The following is a 9,805-nucleotide window of genomic DNA, read 5'->3' as shown; positions in this document are numbered from 1 at the left end:
GCAGAGATTATTTTTGTCAAAGCTACCTTCCTGAATTAGACCTGGAAAAAGGATTAGGAATTCTGACAGTCATATAAAGCATGTATGTGAAGGGTTTGTGACAAAAAAATTTGGTTTCAGACACCGATTGATGCAAGAGGCACTCTGATGTAAAAGGGTCTCCAACTACCTTAACCAGTTCCCGACAGGCGCACACCGCTGTACGTCGGCAGAATGGCACAAAGGCGTACAGTTACGTCCCTTTAAATTTGCCGCGTGCCATCATGTGCATGCGCCGGCGAGGACCTCCATGAGTTGATCGCCGCGGCCTCAGACTTGATCTCCGCGGGGATACCCACGGTCGTCTCACGGGGAGGAAGCATGGGTAGATGCTAATGTAAACAAGCAGTCCCCGTTCTGCCTAGTGACGATTACTGATCTCTGCTCCCTGTGATCAAGATCAGAGACCTGTCACATGTAGCCAGGCACCCCCACAGTTAGAAACACGCCCCAGGACACCCTTACCCTGCCCCTAGTTGTTAACCCCTTCACTGCCAGTGTCATTTACACAGAAATCAGTCCATTTGTATAGCACCGATTGCTGTATAAATGACAATGGTCCCAAAAATATGTAAAAAAAAATGTCCGATGTGTCCGTCGTAATGTCGCAGTCACGATAAAAACCGCAGATCGCCGCCATTACTAGTAAAAAAAAAAAAAAATGCCACAAAACTATCCCCTATTTTGTAAAACCTATAACTTTTATGCAAACCAATCAATAAATGCTTATTGCGTTTTTTTTTACCAAAAATATGTAGAAGAATACGTATCGGTCTAAACTATTATATTATAGCAAAATGTAAAAAAGAAAGCGTTTTTTTCAAAATTGTCGCTTTTTTTGTTTATAGCGCAAAAAATTAAAAAAGTAGAGGTGATCAAATACCACCAACAGAAATCTCTATTTGTGGGGAAAAAAAAAGGATGTCAATTTTGTTTGGGAGCCACGGTGCACGTCCGCAATTGTCAGTTAAAGTGACGCAGTGCCGAATCACAAAAAGTGCTCTGGTCAGGAAGGGGGTAAAATCTTCCGGGGCTGAAGCGGTTAAAAGCAGAATGTGTCGGTCAATAGAGCAGTATGTAGTGACAGAGAATTCAGTGAGCAGTATGTAGTAATAAGGCAGTTAGTGAGCTATATAGCGGCAGTTTAGGGTGATATAGTGGCAGGTTAGAGTAATATAAGTTGGCATAGTGGCAGGTTAGTATAGGGCAGTATAGGAGCAGGTAAAGTAGCAGGCTAGGGTGGTATAATAGCATATAAGGGTAGTGTGGGGCAGTATAGTGGCAGGTTAGGGGGCCATAGTGGCAGGGTGGGGTGGTTAGGGTGGTATAGGGCAGGCTGGAGTGGTTGGGGAGGTATAGGGGCAAATTGGGGTGGTATATAGAGGCAGGTTGGGGTGGTATAGTAGCAGGCTCAGGGTTTTCTTTTACCTTAAAAGCGATCTTAAAATGCAAAAAAACAAACAAAACAAAAAAAAAAAAAACTAACATGTCATACTTTATGCAGTGACTTTGCACAGAGCAGCCCCAATGTTGGCACTCTGCCAAAAAATAAATAAATTTTGAAATATAAATAAAAATTGTTTGGTTATTAAAAAAAAACAAAAGTAATAACGAACAAAGCTTGCTTGTGATCAGGGGAACCTCTGGCCATAAAGGAGTGCTTATTGGCATTTTGCCAAAAAAAAAAAAAGTTAAGGAAATAAGTCAGAATGTTTAGAAAGAAAAATAAGGATGAAAATAAACATGCTATGGAGATCCCGGCTGGACCGAGGCTCCCTATAGCATCCTAGCCAAAACACTGTCCACAATGGGTTTAACCACTTACAGACCGGACCATTTTGCTGGTCAAAGACCAGACCACTTTTTGTGATTCGGCACTGCGTCGCTTTAACTGACAATTGCGCGGTCGTGACGAACAAAATTGACGTCCTTTTTTCCCACAAATAGAGCTTTCTTTTGGTGGTATTTGATCACACCTGCGGTTTTTATTTTTTGCGCTATAAACAAAAATAGAGCGAAAATTTTGAAAAAAAAAAAACGCATTATTTTTTTACTTTTTGTTATAATAAATATCCCCCAAAAATATATAAAACAACATTTTTTTACGCATTCTTCTACATTTTTTTTCCCCAAAAATATCGCAATAAGCGATTATTGATTGGTTTGCGCAAAAGTTATAGCGTTTACAAAATAGGGATAGTTATGGCATTTTTATTAATTTTTTATTATTTTTTTTTACTGGTAATGGCGGCGATCAGCAATTTTTATTGTGATTGCGACACTGTGGCGGACACATCGGACATTTTTGGGACCATTGTCATTTATACAGTAATCACTGCTATATAAATGCAGTGATTCCTGTGTAAATGACACTGGCAGTGAAGGGGTTAACCAGTGGGTGGCAGTGTAGGGGTTAAGTGTTCCTAGGGGTGTGTTACTAACTGTGGGGGGGTTGGGCTTTCATTTAGTGAACACTGATCTCTGCTCCAATCACATCGAGCAGAGATCAGCGTCACTAGTTGCTAGACAGAATGGAGAAATGCTGTTTACACGGCATTTCCTCCATTCAGCCGTCCCGTGAGACGATTGCGGGTAAGCCCGCGGTGATCGAGTCCGCGGGGCCCCGCGACCGGACTCACGGGGGTCCTGGCCAGCAGTGCGCTAGGGATGGCAGGGCGGCATTGAAGATTGGACGTACCTGTACGCCAATATGCCTGCCCGTGCCATTCTGCCGACGAACATCGGCGTGCGCTGGTCGGGAACCGGTTAACAGAGACATGAGTGTGGATTTAAGGGTTAAATCAACGTTCTCTATGCCTGTACCATGCGTCCCGCCTCCTAACCCCTTACATTCCACAACCAGATCAAAGAGTTGCACAAAAGACTTCATCACATGAGGACACACATCAAATATCAGAGTGGGCTACAAGCACAATAACGGATTTCTGACAGCGAAGGATGTTGCAGGTTGTTTTGACATCCTTAAGCAAACACCAGTGCAGACACATTATCAAAATGGTTTCTCAGGAAATAAAAGGGGAAACTTTTATAAAGAGGGAGGCGGCAAGGACAAAGAGGGGGTTACACACAGACAACCAAGAGGGAAATTGTCTCGCCCTACATTAACATTAACCCAGTAAGAAGGCAAATGGTGACTATAGGTTTGTACAAGACCTAAGGGCCATCAATAGCCTAATGGTACCGATTGCCCCAATAGTGCCTGATGCGTCATCAATACTGCCATACCACAGGATGCAGAGTGTTTTACTGTGATTGATTTATTGAATGCTTTTTTTATTTCCATCCCTGTGGATGAGGAGACACAGCCAATCTTTGCTTTCTAACTAACATGGTGTAGAATGCCCCAGGGCTATGTAGACTCCTCTGCAGTCTATTCCATTGTCCTCCAAACTACTCTGAGCTTGGATACCAGGACACTGTTCATCCCTGCTGCAGTATGTGGCTCCTCGTCTGCAGTTCTACTCGGTGGCCGCCCTGGAGGATGGAAAGGATCTTTTCAAATGTCTTTTTGAAAGTGGTCACAAAGTGTCAAAGAAATAATTGCAATGGTGTCAGGAAATGGTTGCATATCTTGGTTGTGTACTCTCAAAAGGAGAAAGGAAAGTCAATCACAAAAGAGCTATGGTTCTTGTGGTCTGCCCCGCCCACTTACTAAGAAAGACATGCTTACCTTTCTTGGTATGATTGGTTACTGCCGCCAATGAATACCTGACTGTTCCTACTATGACATTCTTCTGAGACAAGCCACATGTTCAGACATGCCAGACTGTATAAAATGGTCAGATGAAATGTGCAATGCTTTTGTGCATTTGAAAAATGCTATGGTAATGGCTCCAGGGCTCAGGCTCCCTAACTATGGAAAAATGTTTCATTTGTTTGCAAGGGAAAATTGTAAGACTTTGTCCTGTGTCCTCGTTGAGGAGCATGGAGGCAAGTTGCGCCCTATTAATTTTTTTTTCTCAAAGATGGTGCTGGTGCAGATTCAGGGCATGCCTGCGTGTCTCAGAGCTCTCGCGTCCTGTGCGGTGATGGTTCAGATGACCACTTCTTTCACTCTGGGGCACGACACCACACTTCACACCACCAACAATGTATCAATCCTATTGAAAAAATGTACATACACAGCACATGTCTGCTCTGAGGTTGAGCAGCTATGAGGTGATCGTGCTGTCCAATCCAAAATTGCACATCAAATATGCTTCTCCCACTGCAGAACTAGCACCAATCTTAAATGCCCTTTAGGATCAAAAATGAGAACAGGATGAGGTTGTGCCACAACATGATTGCATAAACCTCATTCACCAAGACACATCACACGGGTCTGGCTTATCTTTCACAGCACTGCAGAGCACACACACAGGCCAACAAACAGATAGCCAAGTGAAATGCTCTGGCTGGTTTAGCTGCTAAACAAGCTGCTATTTCACAAAATGCACAGATCCAAATGCCCATGCTAGCCCCAGAATTGCCCTTTTTTCATCAGATGCTTTCAGATTTGCAGGGATGTGCAGAAGAAGCTGATCTTAGAGATTGGGACAAAATAGGTGTGCAGAAAGATCCAAAAACTGGACTTCTCTGTAAAGAGGGGAAGACATGTATACCAGTAGCTAGCGCATCACTTTTTATTTCCCAGTACCATGGAATAGGTCACAGAGGCTGGAAGGCCACTTGTGAACTATTGGAGAAAGATTTTTTTTTTTTTTTCCCCAGAACTTTGCTGGAGGGTTAAAGATTATGTATCAAGAGCAACCCACACAAGGCCAAACACTCCTTTTACACATTTGCAGATTGACTTCACACACATGCCCAAACTAGGCAAAAGACAGAAATATCTTTTGGTAATTGTGAACCTGTTCTCAAGACGATTTGAACTTTTTGTAACCACAAAAGAAGATGCAAACAGTAGTGAGGATCCTCATTCAGGAAATCATTCCTTGATGGGGATGCCCACTTCAAATAAATTCAGACAATGGACCTACATTTGTATCAAGGGTCTGCCAGAACTTGGTAAAAACTCAAGATAGAATGGAAGTTTCACATTCCCTACCACCCTCAAAGCTCAGGGATAATAGAAAGAAAGAATAGAACAAATAAAAAGACAAAATAAGAAAGGCCACAGGAGGAACCTTTGCCAACTGGAAGAAAGTCCTCCCAGCAGTCCTGGCAGAAATAAGAATGACCCCTTCCAAGACAACAGGGTATTCACCTTTTGAAGTCTTGATGGGGCTACCTTTCCCCACCCCCTGGGCTAGAGCCCCTTTAATGAGAAAAGGGAGATTTAGACTCAATACAGGAAGAATATGCAAGGACATTGGTTGAAACATTGGATACAGTTGACAGAAATTTAGAAATTTTATAGCTGAACAGAAGAGTATCCCTTTGGACCTCCTACCACAGTGGTTGCAGTGACCAGAGCAGCCATCCTAGTGGAAAATTGCCAGTCCTGGATCCATGCCAACAGAGTGAAAAAAGTTGCTCAAAGCCCCAAGAGCAGGAAGGAGATCTTGGATACAGGAGGCCCTCAAGCAGAAGTCCAAGCAGAGGAAGAAGGAGCCAGAGAAGATGACCTCGCTTATTTCACCACAGACTTCTGCCAAGGCATTTTGCCTCCTGATCCCTCTGATAGTGTTCCTACCCACCTGAATCATCACTAACTATCTACCACCCTGAAAATTTGGGTGCAATTAAAAGTATCTGTGGGCACACACACACACAAGAGAACATTTCAGTGACACAAGCTAGAATCGAGAGAGACCGGAGATAGTTTTACTGATAAGATGCTTTTACTAAAATTTAAGTATGCTTATGCTCGAAAAAAATCAGGGTATGAATGTTTGATATGTAGCAAATTACATCCTAGCACAGCCTGAATCCCCCTTTTGTCTGTACCTTTAAATATTTCCTCCTTTCTCAATGAGACTCCTCCTGTATTCCTAACATATCCACTCTGTACATAAACAACTTTGTTACCTTTCCAATAGCGGGTAGAAGTCATTCCCCCGATTGTGTTTTAATTTAGGGAATGAGATGCAGACTAACCCTTCTTTCTGCAGCAGGCCAAATATTTAATATCTCCATGTGGGAATCCTGAGTCTCTGCCCCTGCCACCGTTTCAAGTATCTGACCCAGGGCTAAACCGTACTTTGCATAACTTTTCTTCTTTCGCTAAAAATGGAAGTGAAATATTGCACCAATAATCGCAACAGGACAAGTACACTCATGAGATTGTCACTAAGAGACCTTTTACATTGGGACAAAGTATCTATGCATGTTGTGGGAAAGTGTGTTATCCCTGGGTGCCCCTTCAGGTTAAGGGATGGTGTGACCTTGCATCATTGATACCTGTCATGGGAGTGGTAGGGGATGATAAAAGGGGACATCCCTTAGAGGTCAGCTCCAGCAGGAAGCTAGGGACATTGCTAAAACATGAAGCCCATTTGCCAATGCAGGATTTGGGCTTGGAGGTATATTTTCATGGTTAAAAGACATTATCCTTGTTATTGTTATGATATTTATCCTTGCTCTGATTCTTTACCTCTGCTTTAAGTGTTGCACTTGCATACCTTCAATCTCCTGATAAGGTTCTATCCTACATGACATACACGAAGAGTCATCAGGCAATCAATGCCACAATTCCAAAGAAGTATTAAAACACAACACAAAATGTAGAGATCATCTTATATGATCTAAGAGAGGATTGAAGGGATATTTAGCGCAACCGCTTTAATTCTTTAAGAAATTTGGTTTCCATTTTGTGCCTCTCTAACATCCACTTCACAAACATATAAGCTCTAGTTTTACTAATCTAGTTTCCACTCATGTTACTGTTATCGTTCAGTTGTTTCGTTTCTTGGAAAGCACATGATTTTGAGGAATCACTAGTTTCACTTTTATTGTAGGCTGTACTTGTATATGATTGGATAATCTGTATGACACGCTCAAAGGGCGGTACTTTCTGAAAGCCCCCTTTAAATATTCACACCAAAGAATAAAAGATTAGATTTGCTCGGAGAGACTTTGTTGTTTTGTGTCATTGTCTCAATGGGCTAATCTCCCAGGCCTGTGTGGGTGATTGGACATCACACTTTAACAGACATCGAAAAGGTTAAAAAGAAACCACCTCTAGACGATCTACATTCCCTGCAGGGTCCCCCCCACTGGCATTCCTGACCCCTCAATCCTGTCAAGTGCCCCCAGAGTGAGCATCTTGCAATGGGGCCACCCAAGCAGCCGTGGTCCTGAGCCTCTGCACTGCATGTCCATTCAGACACGGAGCAGCCGCTCGGCCCCACCCCTCTCGCCTCATTGGCACAATTGCTATGGTGATCTCAGCCAATGGAGAGTTTCTGGAGAGCCGACACGCTCTCACACTGCTGGATCGAGAGCAAGCTCAGCCCCTTATACTTACCTGAGCCCCATCTCGATCCAGCAATGTGCATTAGAGCAGCAACACCCTCAGGTCTCTCTCTCATTGGTGTGCACACAGCAGGGTCATGCTGCTGCTGTCAATCACAGCCAATGAGGAGAGAGCGGAGGCAGGGGCGAGTAATGCTGCGTGTAAATGGACACAGAGTTTGGCTTGGGAGCAGGCTGCTCATTTGCCCCCATAGCAAAAGTTTTTTTTTTAAGTCTTTCCTTTAGAATTATATTAAAGTGATTGTAAAGTCTTTTTTTTTCTATTAAAATAACAAACATGTTATACTTACCTGCTCTGTACAGTTGGTTTTGCATAGAACAGCCCCAATCCTTCTATTCTCAGGTCTCTCTTCAGCTCTCCTTGCCCCTCCCTCCTATTTAAAGCCCCCACAGCAAGCAGCTTGTTATGGGGTACCCAAGCAGAGCTGCAGCTCCATGTGTCCAGTCAGACATGGAGCCATGCCTAGGCCCCACGCCCCTCTCTCCTCATTGGCTGACTGAGTTTGTTTGACAGCAGCAGGAACCAATTGTGCTGCTGCTGTGCCTCAGCCAAGCAGGAGGACGAGTCCTGGACAACCTAGGCATTCATGGACATGACTGGATAGAGAGGGGCTCCGGTAATTATAAGGGTGGAGGGGGGGGGGGGGCAAAGGAGGGCTGCTGCACACAGGTTTTTTTTTTTAATCTTAACACATAGAATATATTAACATAAAAAATATACCTTTACAACCACTAAGATTTTCCAGTAAAACCTAAAAGCTGATTGACTTCCCTCATGTACTCCTCGTTAGTATAGTGGTAAGTATCCCCGCCTGTCACGCGGGAGACCGGGGTTCGATTCCCCGACGGGGAGGCAAAGATTATTTTTGCAGAGCCTGTCATAAGTTACAGACCTGGAAAAAGGATAAGGAATTCTGACAGTCACATATACGAAGATTGTAAGTAAACAATCAATGCAAAAGGCCAAACCCCTCATGCCCATCCTACCATTGGTCTCTCACTGCTTCCTTTTTTCCAGGTGCACTGAAATGTTTAGTGCTGTCAACCTATGGGATCAGTGACAAAACTACCCCAGTCATGTGACGCACCATAAGTCTAATGATTGGCTACTAGATCCCAGCACTGGCACACGCTCCTTACTGGGATGTATCCTGTACAGCTACAAAGGAAGAAGGAACATTAAGGGATCAATGGTAAAGTAATTCTAAGGGTTTGTGGGCCCTGATGCAAAAGTTGAACTAGCGCCAGTTTATCCAAAATCTTTTAAATGCCCTGGAGAGATCTACCTGAAGAACGTGAACAACGTGAAAGATCAAAGCTCAAAGTTAGGCAACCTTTAAAAAAAAATAAAAAATAAAAATCCTAGCAAGGCATAACTAAATAGTAAAGAAAAACTTTTATAACATTTTTGGGCACCAGTTCTCAAAAAGGATATTGGGGAACTGGAGAAAGTGCAGAGATAGGCAACCAAACTGATAAGAGGCATGGAGGAGCTCAGCTATGAAGATAGATTAGAGGAACTGAATTTATTCACTCCTGAGAAGGAGATTAAGGGGGGGATATGATCAACAAGTATAAATATATAAAAGGGGTCCATATAGTGAATTTGAATTTCATCTCCAAATATGGAAAGGTTTCTTCACAGTAAGAGCTCCCTCCAGAGGTGGTTCTGGCCAGCTCAGTAAATTGCTTTAATAAAGGCCTGGACTCTTTCCTAAATGTACATAAAATAACTGGGTATTAACATTTATAGGTAAAGTAGATCCAGGGAAAATCCGATTTCCTCTCTGGGATTAGGAAGGAATTTTTTTCCCCTTCTGTAGCAAATTGGATCCTGCTTTTCAGTTTTATTTCGTCTTTCTCTTGATCAACTGTGGGTATAGTACTGGGTATATGGGATTGTATGATATTTATTTTATATTTTGTGGTTAAACTGGATGGACTTGTGGTTCAACCTGACTAACTATGTATATAATAAAACAAATGTCACTGTAAAATTATCAACTTACACTACCTTAAAAAAATGGAAAGTGTCAGTCAATAGAGCAGTATGTAGTGACAGAGTGGTCAGTGAGCTGTATGTAGTGGTAGGGAAATCAGTGAGCAGTATGTAGTAATAGGGCAGTTAGTGAGCAGTACAGTGGCAGGTTAGGGCAGTGTGGGGTATGTAGAGTGGCAGGTTAGGGCAGTGTGGGGTATGTAGAGTGGCAGGTTAGGGTGGTATAGGGCAAGTTGAGGTAGTATAGTGGCAGGTAAGGGCGATTAGGGTGCTAGAGGGCAGGTCGGGGTGGTATATAGGGGCAGATTGGGATGTATATAGGTTTTTTTA

General features: G+C 43.1%; 1 non-coding gene across 1 annotated transcript; it reads left to right on the top strand.

Annotated features, from left to right (window-relative positions):
- The first annotated feature begins 8,257 nt into the window (after window positions 1-8,257).
- TRNAD-GUC (transfer RNA aspartic acid (anticodon GUC)) lies at window positions 8,258-8,329 on the top strand. Its single transcript has one exon. It is a non-coding gene; the product is annotated as a tRNA-Asp (tRNA).
- The last annotated feature ends 1,476 nt before the right edge of the window (window positions 8,330-9,805 follow it).

The sequence above is a fragment of the Lithobates pipiens genome, unplaced genomic scaffold (assembly GCF_037356315.1).
Source record: "Lithobates pipiens isolate NorthernLeopardFrog02 unplaced genomic scaffold, aLitPip1_a1.2 Scaffold_18, whole genome shotgun sequence".
Taxonomy (NCBI): domain Eukaryota; kingdom Metazoa; phylum Chordata; class Amphibia; order Anura; family Ranidae; genus Lithobates; species Lithobates pipiens.
The sequence above is the reverse complement of the archived record's forward strand: the minus strand, read 5'-3'. Positions and strand labels throughout refer to the sequence as shown.